The 21,075-nt window shown below is 40.0% G+C and overlaps 1 protein-coding gene across 3 annotated transcripts in view; it reads right to left on the bottom strand.

The window, feature by feature from the left end:
• Positions 1 to 20,734, bottom strand: part of Itsn2 (intersectin 2) — a 144,172-nt gene extending 123,438 nt beyond the window's left edge. For all 3 annotated transcript variants that reach the window (XM_008848726.3, XM_008848736.3, XM_029553850.1), the window contains exon 1: positions 20,559 to 20,734. The gene's annotated coding sequence lies outside the window, so the exon portion shown is untranslated. The remainder of the gene's footprint in view (positions 1 to 20,558) is intronic.
• Between the last annotated feature and the right edge of the window lie 341 nt (positions 20,735 to 21,075).

The raw sequence follows: 21,075 nt of genomic DNA, 5'->3' as shown, positions 1-21,075 counted from the left end.
CCTCTTCCTCCTCCTCCTCCTCCTCTTCCTCCCTCTCTCCCTCCCCCTCCCCCTCCTCCTCCTCTTGTTTTTCTTAAGTTTACTGAGACAGGGTCTCCCTGGAACTCACTATGTAGACCAGGCTGAACTTGAACTCACAGAGATCCACCTGCTTCTGCCTCCCAAGTGCTGGGACTAAAGGCATGAGCCACCATGCCCGGCAAGGAAATTCTTCTATAATGGATCTCTAAGATCCAATAATAAAAGTATAGATATTTTAAGTAAAAAAATGACTCAGTAAAGGTTGAGAGTTTTGTTTAGAAGCACAAAATTACAGTAAGGAAAAATTACAGTCATTATTTAGTTCAAATCCCTCAATTTTCAAGATAGAAAAACTAAAAGATGTATACATGGCCACAATTCAGAAAGCAAATCTGATCCCAGAAATCATATACCTCCAGTTACAATAGTTTCCCAAGTTGACCAATCACAGCAGAACCTCCTAGAACAATTTTTCATCTTTGAAATCTTTTCACGCAGCTAATAGTTTGTTTTTTCCCCCCTAAAACACACTGTGCCCGTGCCTGCTTAAATTCTCCCAATAATTACAAGTAAACTTCTTAGATGAAATGTGGTGCTTTTCAGGATCTTACTGCAAAAGACTTTATCACATTCATCATAAGATACTGCCCCGATAGACCTGCACACCAACCTCCTCTTGAAACAGCCATGCTTTTTTCTCTGTCTTATTCCTTCATAAAGAATTGCTGCCTCTGCCATAGCCACCATGCTGTCTTCTCATTTTTAATTCCCAATTCAAATGTCATCTTTTAAAAGAATTCTATTCTCCCTGCCAGTTAGTCACTATCTCCTATGTGTGTCTACAACACTGTTCAACCCACAATAATATTTATCATATTGAACTTCAATTTCATGTGTTTTTCTTGTTTGTCTGTGTCATATGCCCTGGGCAGGGACCGTTTTTATTTAGTTAGGTATGCCTAGTTCTTAAACCAAATCTCCCACTTAGTAAATATTTGCTGAACATGTTAACTGGATAAATAATATAGCTAACATAGAAACAAATAATAATTAAAAATGAAGCAAAGCAAAAGAAGCAGGGGAGGCAGTGTCAAACTGAATACATAGGGCTGGAGAGATGGCAAGAGGGGAAGAATGCCTGCCTTGCAAGCCTGATGACCTGAGCTCAATCCCGAGAACCATGGTGGCAGGACAGAACTGACTTCCAATAAGTTGTCCTCTGACTTTGACAACTGTGCCCTGCCCTCCCCACACACATGCATGCGCACACACACACACGCGCGCGCGCGCGCACACACACACACACACACACAAATGATAAAACCACGTATTTAAAAACCAAAAATGTAGAAGAGAGCTCGTAGTAAAGCAGAGCAGCTCCAAACTACTTCCATGAAATCTTAAAGACGTTAGAACTATGCATATTGACCAAATTCTTCCCTACAAAATGGTCTTCCTATAACATTTTTCTCTTTTACATGTTCTTTTAGAGATAAAATAATACTTCCCATTGAATTCTGAAGGGGTGTTTTTGGTTGTTTATTTCAAGGCATGTTGGCACACACCTTTTAATCCCAGCATTTGGGAGGCAGAGGCAGGCAGATCTCTGTGAGTTTGAGAATAGCCTAGTCTACCTAGTGAGTTCTAGAACAGCCAGAGTTACATAGTGAGACCCTGTCTCAAAAAAAGAGAGACTAATTAGTTAGAAACAGAAGAAATAAGCATACAAAAAGACTTTAACAGTAATAGTTTTAAATACATTTTAAAATATATTTTTCCAGATAGTTCCCTATTTATATACTAGGGAAAACTTATAGAGTACTCCTCTGGCATACACAAAATCCTGAATTCGATCCCTAATACCACAAAGAAAGAAAAGGAAAGAGAAACAGAAGGAGGGAGGAAGGCTGGAGAAGGATCATACATCATTGCTTTGCAACCTGTTTTTTTCCATTACCACAAATAATGCCAAAAAACATTCTTAATATATGTTTATAAATATAAGTTTGTATACACATGTGATATGTTTCCAAAGATAAATTCTACACATGGAAGGTAGTTTGGAGTATATGAACATACACTGTAGTTTTAATAACCAAACAGCTTAAATTGGACTTCAGCTACAGTCCCTCAACACAGCGTGGTAGCATAATACTAATTAGATGGGATTTAAGTACAAAACCCTAACTCTGACTTAGTTCAGAAAGACATTTAGAATCTATAAGTTCTTGTCTCTACACTCCTCTTCCAGAAAATTAGGGAACATGATGTACTGAGCTGGGAAGATGTCTCAGTGGGTAAAGTGCTTGCTACACAAGCATGGAGATACAAGTTTGGATCTCTAGCACCCATGTTCCATAATCAAGAAGTAAGGCTTGTGCCAGCTCAATTTCTCCATTTTATACAGTCCAGGATCTGTGCTGAGGGAATGGTCCTGCCCACAGATAAGACGGGCCTCTCCAGATCAATTAACTTACTCAAGATGATCCCTCACAGACTTTAGCAGAGGCTAACCTTAATCTAGGTAATTCCTCACAGGTGTGCCTGGAGGCTTATCTCCTAGGTGGTTTTAGAACTTGTCAAGTTGACAACACTAACCATCACTGTAAGTACCTGTATGCACAGCTTTTAACATGGGTGCCTGGGATCTGAACTCAGGTCCTCATGTTTGCAAAGCCAGAACTCTAATCCATTAAGCCATCTTCCCAATCCCTCCTTTGAAATAGGTATGTAGCATTTTATTATACGGAGGCACAATAATTTATTTCCTATAGGAAGACACTGTTTATGTTTTTTTGCTCAACAAACCATGCTTTTTGAATATCTTCATACATACTGAGAATCTGAATAGAATAATAATTTTAAAGGTGCAGAATTAATTTACACCAGATTACTTTCTAAAATTTGGTACCATTTTATAATCCCAGTAGTATGGGAATGTAATATTTTTCATAAGTAATTATTTTATATAGTGCCAACCAGAAAGGCAAAATAATATTTTAAATTTTTATTTACTTGATCATTAGTGAAATAAGTAAGTTCCTTTCCCCTAACCTTAGGATTAAACACAGGGCCTATGTATGCTAGGCAAGCATTCCTCAAAACTACACCAGCTCTTGTTTTTTTTTGAGACTGCTGGGTTTTGCTATGCAGCCCAGGCTGGCCTTAAACTCACAGTCCTCCTGCCTCAGCTTCCTGAGTGCTCAGATTATATGTTTGTTCCACCATGCCCTGAACTATACATTTTCATATATTCATCCTGAATATGTATTCTATGGGAGAAATGAAAAATGCCTTTTCATTTTCCTTCACCTGTTTTCTGTAGCAGTGTTGTTCAACAGAAATATAAGTCACATAAGTGACTTTAAATTTCTAAACAGTAGGAGTAAAAAGAAGGCTGGGGATATAGCTTAGTGGTAGAGTACTTGCCTTGTATGCTTAAGATCCTAGGTTCAATCCTCATTACCCCCACACAGTGATCTGCAAGTTTTCATCAAATTCCAATAGAAAAATAGAAAAAAATAACCTCAAAATTCATATGGAAATACAGAAGACCATGAATAGCCAAAGAAATTCTAAGCAAAAAGAACATGGTCAGAAGTATCATCAATATCTGACCTCAAATTATACTACAGGAAGACAGTGACAAAGACAACACAGTGCTGGTACAAAAAACAGACATGCAGACCAACAGAGCATAACAGAGGACCCAGAAACAAACCCATTTAGGTATGGCCACCTAATTTTTGACCCAAGTGTCAAAACACACACTGAAAAACAGCCTGTTCAGAGGTTGCCTGAGAGCACCTGAATCTGGTCTCCATGTGGTGGTGAGCTTCCCAAATCACACGGTGCCCATCCCCCTACATTGGGGCCACCTGCAGTCCCTACCACTGCCCAGGGCCAGCCTTCTTTGATAACTAGTAGGGGGGCCCAGACCTTTATGGACTGCCTGAATGCGGCCTCTGTGTGGTGTTAAGAAATGGAAGCAACCTAACTGTCCTTCAGTTGATGAGTAGATAATGAAAATGTGGTACATTTACACAATGGAGTTCTACTCAGCAGTAAAAAAAGATGAAATCATGAAATCTGCAGGTAATGGACAGAACTAGAAACTGTTATACTACATGAATTAACACAGACTCAGAAAAACAAATGATGTATGTGAATATATATCCTGATGGAACTGCAGGAGCCAGGAAAATGGAAAGGAACCAGGGAGGTAAAGGGAAAGAAGGAACTTGAGAGAGAAGAACAGTGTGAGACAGGTGTAACTAAGAGAAAAATGGGCAAAATGGGGGTATTTAAATGGGATGGGGAGAGGGAGGGTTATACAAGAAGCTACAGGGGTAAAGGGGAAGAAGGAGCTGGGGGGGGGAACCATAGGAGACAAGTATTATCAAGGGAGAAATAGGGAAATGGGGTACTTTAACTGAGGAGGGAAAGAGATAAATAATGCCTAGGTGGTGTAAAAAACCAGAGGGAAAGTATTAATTCAAAAACCTACTGAAAAATTACACATACAATATCTCTACATGAGTCCATGTGTATAGCTGAAGGCTATATAACAAGAAACATTGCCAGACAAGAGCAATCTCCCTTCAAGTTGTTGTACAGGGTAGTTCAAGAGACTCCCAAAATTACACAGGCTATTCCGCAACCCTTGATTGCCTCCCAGAACTTGATGGTTAAGAGCCTATTGCTGAAGACAAGGCATACTTTGGACACAAGACTTAGAGCAATGGAGCTAGAACTGATCTGGAAGCCATCTCCCTGGAGGCTAGCTCTCATAAGTTTTTTAAAAATATTTTATTTATTTATTTTTATTTTATGTGTATGAGTGCTATGCCTACATGTAGGTAAGTGCACCTGTGTCAGGCAATGCCCACGGAGGACAGAAGAGGCTGTCGGATCCCCTGGAACTGGAGTTACAGACAGTTGTTAGCTGTCATGTGGGTTCTGGGATTCAAATCCAGGTCTTATGCAAGAACAGTGTTCTTAACCACTGAACCATCTCTCCAGCCCCCTAGCTCTCATAGTTTTGAAGAACACTATGGAAGCTGCTAAGGGAGACCATCACTCTATGGTCCAACCCCAGATTTAAGGCCTAATAACCACAACAATGACTGACCCAGCAAACTATGTTGAGGCAGTAGTGGCACTTTTACCTTGGGGGTAATCAACAGCTACCTAATTGGACCTAACTCCCAGTCAATGGGAGGAAACTCGTGTGTGATACTGTAAACACAGTCAAATACACATAGCTGGAAAGGTCACAGATCTTAGAGAAAACCCCAAGGCTGTCACATCCCTAGACAAATGTAATTTCTTACTATGTGCTAAATATGGATCCTTATATTTACAGAGAAGTATATCAGTCACCACTCACAAAAAAAAGCTTCTTTTGCAACAGATGGAGACTATTACAAAGTTCCACAACTGGTCACACACAGGAATTAAGTGTATGTGAAATGCCCAATCCTCAGTGACACATCTACAATGGAACCTTTATACCTAAGACTCATGGAACATAGTGGAATAAGGGGTAGAGAGAATTACTAATGCATCTTTCAACTCTCATCAACAAAGCCCCTTCATGCAACAGAGGGCAATGAACCCAGGGCTCAAGGATCACTGTAGAAGAGGGAGTGGAAAGATTGTAAGAACCAAGGGAGGAGGTGCATGATCATAAGGAAATAGAATCTTACAAGCTCCTGGGACCTTCTTTGCTCATATGAAATTACAGCAGTGTTGACAGCATGCACAAGACCCATGCAAACTCAAGCAAACAAAAACCCAGCATAGAACTGTGGAAATGGGCAGCAGGCCCCAATCTTGGCCTAAGAACTATTGGGCAGTTGATTACTATTGGGTAAGGAAGAGCTGATCTTCTTTAAGAGAGTGACTCTAGATAGGCTGACTAGACCCCAGTGGATGAACTTGCACTGGGTGATGTTGGGGGACACTAACTTGACTGGATAGGCGTTAACATACATGACAGAATGCATGATATCCAGTGGGGGTTGGGGGCTATGGGGGGGCTGCCAATGGGGAAAGGGATGTAAAGAGGACTAAGATATTGTGTATGAAATACACAAAAATTCAATACAAAATATATTTTTGAAAAAGTCTACTCGGGCTGGAGAGGTGGCTCAGCGGTTAAGAACACTGGCTGCTCTTGCAGAAGACCCAGGTTTGATTCTCAGCACCCACATGGTGGCAAACAACTGTCCATAACTCTAGTTCCAGGGGATTTGATGACTTCTTCTGACTTCCTCAGGGACTGCATGACATGGGTGTACTTACACACATGCAGGCAATACACTTACACACATTAAAAAAATTTTATTAAAGTCTATTCAAGAAATAGTGTTGGCAAAACTGGATGTCCACCAGCAGAAGAATGAATTTAGATTCTTATCTCTCACTCTGCACCAAAATGGTGATTAAAAAATGGTCAAAGACTTAATTTAAAACCTGAAACACTGAAACTTCTAGAGGAAAACACTTTAAGATATAGGTACAGGCTTCTGAACAAGGCTCCAATACCACAGGAAATAATCCCAAAAATTGACAAAGGGGATTATGTGAATTAAAATATTTCTATATAGCAAAAGAAACAACCACCAATCTGAAAGGGAAAAACATCTATGGCAGCTATAATCTGGACATGGGGTTAACCTCTAGAATATATCAAATACTGCAAAATTTAAACAAAACAAAAAACACAGGCCAATAAATAGGCCAATGAACCGAACAGGCAGTTCTCAAAAGAAGAAACACAGTCCTTTTTCTTTTTTTTTTAGAACCTTTTCTCTTTCTTTATAACAAAAATGGGATTTTAGAGTTTCTTTGAAACATTTTTTAAGCTAACCTATCATGGATAATTCTTAAATCACATACAGATAATGATGTATCTAAATATCTATGTATTTTCATCTTTATGAATATTTGATGTATAGAAAAATATAGCTCTTTAAAAATTAAAAAAAGAAGAAACACAAATGGCCAATAAAAATTTTAAGTGTTCAATATCCTTAGGCAACAGGGAAATGCAAATTAAAAGTACTCTGAGATCCCAACTCATCCCAGTCAGAGTAGCCATCATTAAGAAAACAAATGACAACAAACGCGGGACATGATGTGGGGAAAAAGGAAATCTTTCAATCCTGGTGGGAGTATAAACTGGTGCAGTCACTATGGAAATTATTTATAGCTCAGTACAAAGCTGTTAATTCAAAACATCTTTACATTTCATGAAATGTGTTTAAAGAGTCTAATGTCTCCTATAAACCAGAGTTGAAACACCTACCTCTCCACCTCAGCTCCATCTTATTCCTGTGCTCCTCTCTTCTGTGCCTGTGGACCTACCTTCTCAGTGACGTTTCTACTTACAAAAGCTTCCTTTGCACATTCATTTCTTGTACCTAACACCTAGTATTATAACATCTATTTTTATGCCTGCCCACCTCAATTAGACTGTCAACTCCTGTGACTGTCTCCATTTTCATGTACCTACTGACCAGCAGCCAGCCATATGGTAAGCACAAACTCCTGAGACATCAGTGTACTTTCCACTGCAGGCTAATACAATAGAAGTTACTTTGAAAACAGATCACCCAACTTGAGTTTGAATCCTAATACAATTACTCTCCTGGTTTGTGGTCTTTTCCACAAAACACATACAATTTCCTAATCCATGTGGGCAATTATACCTAAATGCCAGGTTATTTTAAGGCTTATATATTATATCCATAAAGTATGTGGCACATAAAGGGTTGGTTCATATAAATCTTAGCTATTATAACTATTAACATTAACATTTTTAATGACAGTCATTCTCCAACTTTTTTTCACTGAGATAAATTATGTGTATCAATTATTTAAAATTTTTAAAAAGGTGTCAGGTGTGGTGGTGCACACCTTTAGTCCCAGCACTTGGGAGGCAAAGGCAGGCATATCTCTGTGAGTTCGAGGCCAGCCTGGTATACATTGTGAGTTCCAGGCCAGCTGGGGCTACAAGGGAGACCCTGTCTCAAAATGACCAAAAAACAATTTTTTTTAAAGAAATTTTTAATCCCCACTACTCAAAGCTCATTGATTTCCTAAAAGCTTCAAAGATAAAATCTATACATAAGCTTTCATTCTAGTTCTGGAACTTCTCTTCAGTTTAAGATGTTTAAGTACAAATTATAAACTTGAATTTTTAAATTTTGTTTTTATTTTATGCATCTGAGTGTTTTGTGGTTTTTTTTGGGGGGGGGGTCTGGTTGTTTGTTTTTGGTTTTGTGGGTTTTTTTGTTTTGTTTTGTTTTTTTTTGTCTTTTTGAGACAGGGTCTCCCTGTAGCCCCAGCTGTCCTGGAATTCACTGTGTAGACCAGGCTGGCCTTGAACTCACAGAGATCCCCCTGCCTCTGTCTCCCAAGTGCTGGGATTAAAGACGTGCGCCACCATGCCTGGCTATAAGCTTGAATTTTTAAAAATACTAAAGTTTAGCTACAAAGAATCAACAAGTATGCCAAGGGTATGAAAGAACAGCAATGATGAATACAAATCAGTACTCTGATTATATTAAGTCTTTAAACCAATTTTAGAAGAATCAGTCAACTACTCTAAACAAGACAATCCACCCACACAAAGGGGAAAAACATGCCTAAGAATAGCATGTGACTCAGCCACCGAAAGGAGAGCTGAGCCAGTCAACGACCTGCACTGTTTTCATTCTCCAATCAAGAGCAAACATGAAAGTAAAACTATTTATTTGGCTTGAAGTAAAAAGTACAGAGGAAAAAATCTGAATAATATGCTTGACTTTCAAGTAAAATATCATATCTTTGAAACAAGATAACTGTATAAGAATCACAAAAAACCAGATTCATTTACATAATATTTAAAAATTTTTTAAACAAAAGTAAAAGTTAAGCAAATTGGAGGAAATCATACTCATAAGATAACAAGTTGATGTTTTTTTAATTTAGAGGCGCTATTTACCCAAAGAAGAAAAAATCTGAAAAAAAAAATCCAGGCTGAAGAGATGATTCAATGGTTAAGAGCACTTGCTGCTCTTGCAGAGGACTGGGTTTCAGTTCCCAGCATCAACACAGCAGCTAAGAACCTTCTATAACTACAGTTCTAGGGAATTCAAAGCTGCCTTCCAGCTTCTGCTGACATTGCACAAATGTGGTACACTTACATACAAGTAAAACATTCATACACATAAAATAAAATCTTTAAAGAATTCCTACCAATATTCATATCCTTTATGTCAATGATTTCACTTCTGGGAGCCTGTCACAGGAAAAATACTAAGTGAGAGAAATGCCTTCTTTAAAAAGATATTCACAGCAGCATAATAGAAAAGAGCTGGAAATAATATAGTACTAATAACAGTATAACACTAAATCAAGTACTATGCCACTTAATATCACTTAATATCAAGTTCATATGCAGGAAAATAGAAGCAACTGGAAATCACATGCTGGCAATGCTATGATGAACTTCATTACTTTGTACTCCAGCCTAAAAAATTTAATTTTAAAATTATAATGGGGTCAATGAGATGACTCAGCAGGTAAAGGTGCTGCTGCCAAGCCTGATGACCTGAGTTCAATCCCTGGGACCCACATGGTGGAAGGTGAGAAACAATTTGTGCATGTTGTCCTTCAACTTATACACACACAATAAATAATTAAATCTCAGTAAAAGCTTTAAAAAAATACAATCAAATTCAACTGGAATACAACACATGTCAGCAGGCTATGTTCTTACAATTTGAAATGTACATTATGTATATGTTATATCCACAGTGACAGCAGCCAACAATCACAAATGGGTGGCAAGCCCTGCTGTATAGGTCTTCACACTCTACCATGGTCATCTTGATGCCACTGCTAGCACCATTTCAAGGACCATCCTGGGAAGGTCTCAGGCTCACAAGACACTCACCAACCATGGGGCTGGCTCAAGATAAATCATACATTTGGGTTTTGTTTTATTTAATTACACTTTAAAGGAGACTTTACAAAACAATTTCATAAGATCCTTATAAATGTTAAACACAAATTTTGAAACTGAATTTTGATTATTTCAGAAAAGAGAAGATACAGTTCCCCTAACCCTCACTCTAAACAGTCCAGAGCAAATCCTTACCTCGCCTAACCAAAAGATAAACCTATTACTGCCATATTCACTCAGGATAGCCATGGTAAACATTTATTTGCCAGTATAACCCAAAATAGCACAAGTCCCAAACAACAAATTCTATGCTCTCAACTTCCATGTGTATGTACTTATAATTCTCTTTCAAGGCCATTCATCAGTATATTTCAAAATTAAACTACAAAATTACGAGACTGTCTCTTGTCCCAGCTGGCCTGGAACTCACAGAGATCCAACTGCCTCTGCCTCCCGAGTGCTGGGATAAGAGAATGTCTCCTATCAAAGCTAGAAAAACAGAAGTGAGAAGCATATCAAAGCTGGTGAGAAAGAGCTGAGGTCTAACCAAGCGTTAACTTGGGAAAAGGCATGAAAGGAACGAGGTCTCCAAAGACAAAAGCTCAGGGTCTTCTCTGGGACTTTTGGCAAAGGCTTCTAGTACACTTCACCAAATTTCCGAGCACTTCAGAATCTTATCAAGAAAATGCCAGGACTCTCCAACTTCCCCTGTATTCGTAAAGGTATAAGTCATAATAAAAATTTAACCCTGTTTTATAGGAGTAGAGATATATAATCTTAAAGGAAGATTCAACATTCTGATGCTGAAGTCAGCTGGTGTGTGCTTATAAACCCGCTACTGGGAAGGTATCAGGTGGGGCATGGGATGTCATTGCAGCTAGAAGTTTGAGAACAACTAGGCAGCACAGCAAGACCCTCTCTAAAAACAAACAACACCCCCCAAAACAAAAACAAACAAAAAACTTACACTCATATCCCCACCACACACACATAGGGGGCAAATAAGGACTTATTCCTCAGGCTTTCTCAGAGGAAAAGTTAATAGGACTCAAAATCATGCTAAACAACTCACTGCTCCTAGAGTGGGAAGTTACCATTTCCGTTTTCACTGAATTCTAGTCCCTGGGCTTCTTTGTCTCTCCTCCTCAGCACTAGCCTTCAAAGACCAGTTTCAATGCCACGTCCTCAGTTTAGGGTTCTCTACCTCATACACTTGAAAGAATGATTCACTTTTGAGAAGGGGGTATGCTTCTGCTGCTCAGTGTCAACTGTGTTGACTGATCTAAATGTGTGGAGTGTGAAGTGGCTTTGAGAAAGGAAAAGCTTTACTGCCTCCCCTGTGCCTTCATGAAGGTGTGTTGACTTCACTCTCTCATTTATTTATTTTATATATATATTTTTTTATTGAATTTTTGTGTATTTCATATACAACATCTTGATCATATTTATACCCCCTTCCCCATCAGCATCCTCCCATAGCACCCCACTGGATTTCAAGCATTCTGTCATTTATGTTAAGATCTATTGAGTCAAGTTAAATAGGTTGACTAGATCCCAGTGGGTATTTCATCTATACTTTCAAGTGACAGTCCATCCTTGAGGAAGTCAGAAGGAACTTAGGGTAGGAACTGAAGCAGGAGTAATGCTGCTTACTGGCTTGCTCTCTGGCTTGTGCTCAGTCTGCTTTCTTATATAACTTAGTTCTACCTGCCCAGGGTAGCACTGCCCACAATGTGCTGGGTCCTCCCACATCAACTAGCAAGAAAATGCCTCACAGACATGAGCACAGACCAAAAAGGAGGAGGTAATGCCTCAATTAAGGTTCCCTCTTCCCAGGTGTGTCCAGAACAGGGGGGTGTAAGAGTTTATATATGTGTATACAGGTGCTCAGCTTTTTACATGGGTGCTGAGAATCCGAACACAGGTCGTCATGCTTGTGCAGTGAGCACTTTACCAACTGAGCCATCTCCCTTCATCTCTATCACTTCTCAACATCACCAAATCACTATGAGCACCTTTAATTCAAATCAGCAAGTATTTCCTGAGTATTTAGATGTATAAGAAAATGGAATGAAGCTGGACATGGTGGTGCAAATCTTTAATCCCAGCACTTGGGAGGGAAAAGCAGGTGGATTTCTGTGAGTTCGAGGCCAGATTGGTCTACATTGGAAGTTCCAGGTCAGTCATGGCTATACAGTAAGACTCTGTCTCAAAAAACAAAAACAAAAAAAGAAATGAAAAAGAAGAATCCACTAAAAGTTAGAATTCATATAAATGCTATAGGGATGAAAAAGGACTGATAAGTACCTCACTTTGCTTTGAGAAACCAGAAAGTTATTACATGAGCAATCTTAGAGGAAATGAGTCCTAAACTGAGTAATAAAAGATTAAACAATAGGTATCAGGCAGCAGGCTACAGGAAGCAGGGAGACGTTTAAAGACAAAGAGGAAAAAAACCTGAGATTTTTAAGACAGTGTCAAAGGACTTTTTAAATGGGACTAATAATAGCACTACCTCATAGGGAATGCTGTAAAAATTAAATGAGTTATTAAATATAAAATACTTAGAATATGTCTTACACAAGAGGTAGTATATAAATACTAGATACTATCATTATCATTTTGAAATCCATAAACAAAACTAAAAAATAAACTTGGGAAAATGTATACCTGTATGGCAGGTATACTATTCTTAACATATAAAGAATTCTTAGAAACAAACAAAAGGGCTGGAGCAGGAGTTCAGTTGGTAGAGTGCTTATGTTCCATTCATGAAGCCTTGGGCTCAATTCTCAATAGCACATAAACAGAGTGTGGTGGAATATGCCTATAATCCTAGCATTCAGGAGGTGGATGCACAAGGATCAGAAGTTCAGGTTATCCTTGGCTACACAGTAAGTTTGATGCCAGCCTGGGCTACATTAGACTCAGTCAAAAGATGAAGGAAAAGGAGAGGGAAGGGGAAGGGAGGAGAGGAGGAAGGAACAAGAGATGAACATGCCAATGAAATAAGAAAGAAGTAGAGGTGAACATTTTTCAAGAAAAATGGAAAAAGAATGACCTGATACTAATACTCAGAGGAAGAAACATTAAAGCCACCTTTAATAAATCAGTCTATTTTTTAAAAGGCAGTGTTTCCAAGGTTGTGGGGAAATAAGATTGGTTTCATTTACAGTTTGATATTGTTGAATTTTTCTGTAAGGTAATTTGGCAATATGTTTACATTGGCCTTAAAAAGTATCTATACCTTTTGATCCAATGTCTACTACTTGAAAATTATTCTGAGGAAATGTTTATAATTATGAGCACAAATACAGCTACAAGGAGAGGATGCGAATTACAGCACAATTTTGAAGAAAAATCATAAAGCATCTTAATGTTAGAGAAGCAATGTAAGACAGAGATCATAAGCCTAAGATCAAAGTCAAATTCATATCCTACATCTATTACTATTTACTAGTGAAGTAATCCTGGGCCAATAATAGAAAAAAATAGTAATAGAACAGTTTTTCCTTTCTTTTCTTTTTTCTTGTCTTTTTGAGACACGGTCTCCCTGTAGTCCCAGGTGGCCTGGAACTCGCTATGTAGACCAGGCTGGCCTCGAACTCACAGACATCTGCTTGCCTCTGCCTCCTGAGTGCTGGGATTAAAAGTGTGTGGCACTACACCTGGCTATTAGAACAGTTCTTACAGAGAGGCTAAAGGCCAAATGAATTTATATAAAGTGCCTCAGAAAATAACTATGATACAGTTACTGCTCAATAAACATTATTAACATTCAGTAACAGTAAGGACAAATAATTCACCCAGTAAAAGTATATTGTGGATAAATATATAATAAAATAGAGCCATATTTTGATAAATGCTTTGAAGGTTAAAAAAAAAAGTTAGTCAGATAACAGGAACTAGGCATGTGGTTCTGTGGCACAACACTTGCCTAGCATGCTCAGGACCTAGGTTCAATTCCCCAGTACTACAGGGGGAAAAAAAGTAAGTTATGAAAAATACATAATAACATAATATAATCCCATTATCTGAAAAAACAAAGTTCTATGAGATCTACCAAAACATTATCTCTGGGAAATATGATTATGAGTGTTGATTATGGTCTTTATGTTTCCCTACAGTATTCCAATTTTCTACACAGAACATCTATTATTCATCATAATAAAAATGGTACACATACATAAAAAGTCAGGGCTGGAGAGATGGCTCAGTGGTTAAGAGTACTGACTGTTCTTGGAGAGGACCCAGGTTCAATTCCCATGGCGGCTACAAACCATCCTTAACTCCAGTTCCAGGGGAATCCGAAGCCCTCTTCTGACCTCTGTAGCACTGCACGACACGGGTGCACTCACATACATGCAGGCAATCACTCATACACATAAAATAAAAATAATAAATTTTTTTAAAAGTAAATAATTTAAATCAAACAATATAGCACTTTTAGGAAAAAATAAATTATCTATTCTAAATCAGTTGGTCAATCTCTGCTTTAGGTTCACATTGTGTTGGGGGAGGTGTTTTCTAGTTGAAGTAACTATAAAAAAGAAATATCAAGAGATCTGCCAGGCATTAACCAAATAACAATACCAGAATAAAAAGCATCTTAAATACAGTAACCTGAAATACTAAAAACTTCTTTAGATTAAAACTACCATTTATTTACTCATCAGTGTACACTATCTTCTTCAGTTTGGAATTCCTTGGTTCCTTGGTAATTCTGAAGGTGGCAGATTTACTTCCCTCCATTACCCTTACACACACACTCCCTACCCCTGTTTTCTGTCTTATTATTCTCCATAATACTTAACAAAATCTAGTTCTAGACATTTTATTGTCTTTCTTCTCTTTTTTCTGAATAGAAGTGCTATATGGCAGAACAGGGTTGTATATCTTGTTCACTGGTTATACATTCAGTATACTGGGTATTTCTTGACTATTTATTAAATGAAAGAATGATTTCTAATGCCATGAATTATGAATAATTTCTGTGGACCTGCACTTTCAAAGAGAAAAGACAGTGGTGGGAATAAAGAAAAGACAGTTGTTACAGAAGGGGTAAATGGATTTAAGAGTGAGAAGAGCAACACTTTGTACTGCTCTTTTTGTTTGTTTGTTTGTCTTTTTGAGACAGGGTCTCCCTGTAGCCCTAGCTGTCCTGGAACTCATTATGTAGACCAGGCTGGCCTTGAACTCACAGAGATCTACCTGCCTCTGCCTCCCGAGTGCTTTACAATGGGATTGTCACCATTCTCTAAAAACTATAAAGCCCAGGTACAGGAGAGTAGTGTCAGAAAAGGTCTGGGTTTACTCAGATCTAATCCAATGGCTCTTTATATCTCAAATCATCCAAGTTACTCAGCCCTCTGGACCCCAGTGCAACCCTGTAGAACCAGGATGATCGAAGGAGGAAGTAGCAGCTCCAGGTCAGAATCACCAGACCACAGAAGAGATGAGGGGAAGAGAGGGGAAACTCCAATACAGATGGTCTCTGCAGCAAGTCAAAACTAATTTGTAAGCATTTCACTAGAATGTTAGCAGTGAAAAATCTAAAATGCTCTAGTGAGGAGAAGGCTTCTCTTCTACTACTAACAGAAATGGTTTAGTGAAAAGAGTCCTACATTTGTATTCCAAGTCCATTCACATCATTCTTGGCAAATATGATGGTTAATATTGTCACCTTGACATGATCTGGAATCACCTCAGAGATAAGTCTTTGGCCATGCCTGTGAGGGATTATCTAGATTACATTAACTGAGGTGGGAAGACCCACTCTGAATATGGGCTGCCACTCCATGGGCTAGGGTCCCAGACTGCACACAAAACAGAAAGCTAGCTGAGCAAGGGTATCCATCTTTCTCTGCTTCCTGAGGCAATGTAACCAACTGCCTCATTCTCTTGTTGTGTAGGACTACACCCTCAACTGTGTGACAAAATTAACCCTTCCTCCCTAAAGTTGCTTCTTGTCACAGCTACAAGAAAAGTAACACAGAAATGTCATTCATCTTGGAAGTGATTACTTATAATCCCTAAAGAATATTTCATGCTTAGTGAAAAGTAATGTCACCATATGTTACTTCAATGTGAGATTTAACAACTTGACCTATTCAGTTCTTACATTTAAGCAGTCATTGACAAGTGCCAGAAAAATCACTAGATGGAAGACTGAGGAAATAAGGCAGAGAATTCAAACAAGCCAAGGTGCTTCATCCGAACCAAAATGGCAAATGTTGCCCCTGTCTGAATGGCCAGTGCAACCCTGCTGGCTCTCTACCTATCTGGGCCTCTACACTGGTCACTATTCTCTCCCAACATCAAGCTCTCCCTTGCCAAGTCCTCTTCACTCGGAAAACGGAATTTTAGCCTCCTGAATTTAAAGACTCTGAAGTGGTAATCCCAATCAGTAGAAATGAAAGGAAGTAAAAAGGTAGATTCTTAGTTGGGCAATGGGACTGGAGATCAGCTCTTGTCATTGATTTTCCAGCCTTCTCATATGGCTTATTTTGATGGTGAGATTAAAAATTGAGGGCCAAAATAAGCTGATTTATTTTCCAGTCATTGAGTATATTTAAAAAAAAAAAAGATTAATTGGTTCGAAATTCCTCACTGAATCAAGCTAGAATGCTAACAGGTAACATTTACTGGGTATTTACATTAAGCAGTCACTGTGCTAAGCACCTTATATTACATACAACACTATAAAGCAGGTACTATTATTAACCTCACTTTATAGATGAAGAAGAAACAGAAATTTGAGAATTAAAGGAACTTGCCTAAGGTCATACAACTATCTGATACTGGAGCTGAGGCAGGAGGTCTAACTGGAAAGCCTATACTTTTCTCCAGCATAGTTATAAAGATACATGAAATTTTTATTAAAACATAGATATTTTCTTTTTTTTTTCTTTGTAAAACTTTAAAAAAATTTTTTATTATTTTTATTTTATGTCTATGCATGTATTGCCTGCATGTAGGTAAGTGCACCCGTGTCGTGCAATGCCCACGCAGGTCAGAAGAGGCTGTCGGATCCCCTGGGACTGGAGTTACAGACAGTTGTTAGCTGCCATGTGGGTGCTGGGATTTGAACCCGGGTCTTCTGCAAGAACAACCAGTGTTCTTAACCGCTGAGCCATCTCTCCAGACCCGAAACTGTAGACATTTTCTAAATCGAATATGTACTCACAAAGAAAAGGATCCAGAAAATATAAACAATTGGCTAAATAAAACAAGTTAAGTCTACCATCTGGTCAACCCCTAGATTCCTGCCATAATCACAACTGAATAGCTCTATAGCAAGTAGCAAAGTCATTCAGGGTCTTGATATAGCTGTGAAATTACTTTTTAATTGACTCTTTCAAAATACTGCAAATGAAATCCGCTGCCCTCTTAGACATGTCAAAAATACACTATTTCTTGGTCTATTCACAGTCCTATTTCTGCTCAGTTTCCTTCCTTCCTCCCCCACTTCCTCTCTGCCTTCATATCCTTTAGGGCCAGTTCAGTTCCTCTTTCTCAAGAATACCTATGCACACACTTTCTGCACTCAGTAGCTGTAGGATGGTGCTAAGTTTAAATAAACCAAGTAGAAATACAATTCTGATGCATGTTCAGGTCCAAAGTTATGCAACTGCAGAAATAACCGAAATACTCTTATGTCACATCTGGAATCCGTCTTTAACAATTAGCACACCAAAAACATCTTCCCTTGTTTAGCCTTTTTAAAAACAATTTTCCAAAATTTTTTCCATAAGTAAGGTGCTTAATACAACCCTTCCCCCAAGCAACTATTAAATAACAAATATATCACAGTTTGGTATTGTAATTGGGTTATTCTGAATAATTTATAGACCCAGACTATAATATAAATGTTTCACAAATAAATACAGTAAGTAAAAATTCTGTGCACACACATATAATCCAAAAAGTGAGTAAACTGAAGAAGCAGGAGGATCCTAAATTGGAGGCCAACCTGGGCTATACAGTGACTTTCAGGTCAGTCTGGGTTAAATAATGAGGTTCTGTCTTATAAATCAAGGGATGATATGCAGAGTCACAGAGCTCTGGTCTCTCTTCACAGGGAGGCCTGGCAGCCCTTCCTGGAACTGACAAACCTAGCTCACTCAAAAAAGATTGAATATCCATCAAGTTAAAAGGATCCTGGTCTCAAACCTAGCTGTTGTACTTGCCACCTCTGAGGCCTTGAGTCAGTTAAACTCCAATTTAACATTTCATTTATCTATTAGATGGGAAGACAATAATTACTCATAGGGCTTTTCTGTGCTTTAAATAATTATATGAAACACTGAACATAGGCTTGACTATTAGCAAGTGCTCTGTAAATGACAATTGTGGTAGATATGTTGTAATACTGAAGGAAGTTTAATTGAAGATGGCCAATAAATATGCTTTCATTTTGCTAAAAAGATGGGACGTTGTGAAACTCTGTATTAAAGATGCATTAAAACTAAAAATCCTGTGGGGCTGGAGAGATGTCTCAGTGGTTAAGAGCACTGGCTGCTCTTGCAGAGGACCCAGATTCAATTCTCAGCACCTATAGGGTGGTTGACAACCTTCCATAACTCAGGTTCTAGGCGATCCAATGCCCCCTTCTGACCTCCGTGGGTATTGCATGACACGGTTGAACTCACATACACTCATGCACATAAAATAAATATTTTGGCAGAGATCATGCTTAGCAAGTGTGAGGCTCTCAGTTCAATCCCTCACACACACACACACACACACACACACACACACACACACACACCCCAAACCTACAAGTTCTAAGGTATATAAGAAAATTTCCAGTTTGTAATAAGAGATTAGACTACAGGATAAAATGACTAAAAGATATAAATATGAAAAAGTGGGGGCTGGAGAGATGTCTCAGCAGTTAAGAGCACAGGCTGCTCTTGCAGAGGACCCAGGTTTGAATCCCAGCACCCACATGGCAGCTAACCACTGTCCTAATTCCAGTTCCAAGGGATCCAATGCCCTCTTCTGACCTCCGTGGGCATTGCAAGACACAGGAGTACTTACATACATGCAGGCAATATGCTCATACATGCAAAAAATAAAAATAAATTAAAAAAAATGAAACGGTAAAAGATAAAGTCTTGAAAGCTAAGTTTGGGTAATGTGTGTGTGCTAGTCTATTTTTTTGTGAAATAAACAAAACAAAACAAATTCAATCCCCAGAATATCTCTAACATATTTCTTCACACTCAGGAGAAATCAGGATTTTAGCCTTGAGATGTGTTGAACTAACAATGGTATCTTTCTACTCAATAATTAAATACTGGTCAAGTTTTCACTAACCAATATTATAAAGACGAATAAAGGGAATACTCGTGAATGCATTAAAGGGTAAAAATTGCAAGTTTTCACCTGCATATTAATATTACATCAAAACAGTAGCAAGGCACCTTTTTTTTTTTTTTTTTTTTGCATCTTTCAAAAAATGTGAAGCACTTCAACTTTGCTTGCTTTTAACATCAGAGTTTCTACCGGTATCTTCGAATTTTGCAGGACTCGCATCAATTTGTGTAAAGGTTGTATGTGATATTTCTAGGCTGCTTTTCGGTTTTCTCACTGATTAACAATATAGCAAACCTGCAGAGGGAGAGAGGCAATTTCTGAGAGGCTTAAGAAGCTTAATCTACAGTCTGTGCTACCTAAATTTCAAGTCACGCCTTGCCACCCCTGAGTAAGCAATAAACACTAGTACAACAGTGAGGCATGCAGGGAAGCAGTAATTTTTGTACTAACTTTAATTGCTATTATAAAGTAGTTGGCTCTTGCCAAAATGTTCCTAATTCATTATGAATGCAAGTTTCAAATGAAGCAGACTTGCCATAGGCAATCACTGAACCACACAACACATGATCAATACATGCAAATAGCATCTCTCTGCAGAATGAAAGCCATCTGCAGTTGCAGCCTCGATTTACCCATTCACTATGCACTTGCAGACGTGTTCCCCCCCCCCCTCCTTAAGCAATGAACTTTACTCTGCCTGTAAGGATTACTTCTTGTCGGGCTTCCTATATGCTCTGCAAGCCCATAATGCAGAAGTCAATGTTTAACATTTCTCAACTTTAGCTGTTATAACGAGTCGAGGACGCCAAGCATCCGCCCACCGTCCTCTCGTGACTCGGCCCACTTTGACGCACTGGGATGCAGCTCACCTGACCCTATGCAGCAACCAAGAAGGGAAAATCCACTTCACCAAAATAAAACGGGTCCCCAAGGCTCTCTCCAGCCCCCACCCCGAAAGTCCAGGTCCTCAGCGGCGGCCGCCACCTGCCACACGAGGCCGCGGCGAGGAGCTGGCAATGCCGGCCGCGGTGACCAGGCGGCGGCGCAGCAGCCGTAGGAACCCGGCGCCGGAGGTTTCCGCCTGGCGCGGCCGAACGCACCGGGGCCTAGGGCGGGGGCCGCACCGGCTTCCGAGAGCCAGTCCAGGCCGTTCGTGGCGCGCCGTCGACTCGGCCAGGCCCGCGGAGCCCGCAGAGTCTCGGCCAGCAGCACCGCACCTGCCCGGCGCCCCACCGCAGCCCTAATAGGCGGCTTCACCCACCTGGAGCCTCGCGCACGTCACCGCGCGATCCCGCGCTCCTCAGCACCCGCAGCGCGGGCGCGGCCGGGCGCCGGGAGATCCTGCTCCGCCGCCCGTGGCGAACCTGTTGCGCAGCCTGTCACGGCCGCTGGGCTCCTCCGGCGCCGCCTCAGCTCCACAACAACATGGCGGCCGCGGCCTCCGCAGGAAGCCGGGGGGGCGGGGAGGCGAGCGACGGGCGGGCAGGGACGGCCCGCCTGGCGGCCGCGGGGCACCTACCCCCTACGCTGAGCAGCCCTCGCTGCGCTTCCTTGGCCCTGGAGCCCTGGCCCCAGCCCGAAGCGCCTCCTTCGCCTCCCGCAAGGCCCCGAAGGCCTGGAGCTGACAGCCCTCCCTGGAGCTGCGACGGCCCACCTGGCTCCTCCTCCCCGAGGTGACAAGCCGAGGTTGGGTGGTACGTTTCCTGCCACTGCAGACCCCAGAGGTTTGGAAAGGGCCATGAGATGCCCGAGACCTGCCTGCTGCACCACACATGGCT

Source organism: Nannospalax galili, unplaced genomic scaffold (genome assembly GCF_000622305.1).
Source record: "Nannospalax galili isolate Female #2095 unplaced genomic scaffold, S.galili_v1.0 scaffold1191, whole genome shotgun sequence".
In the NCBI taxonomy this organism is placed as follows: Eukaryota; Metazoa; Chordata; class Mammalia; order Rodentia; family Spalacidae; genus Nannospalax; species Nannospalax galili.
This window is presented reverse-complemented; position numbering and strand designations above follow the sequence as displayed.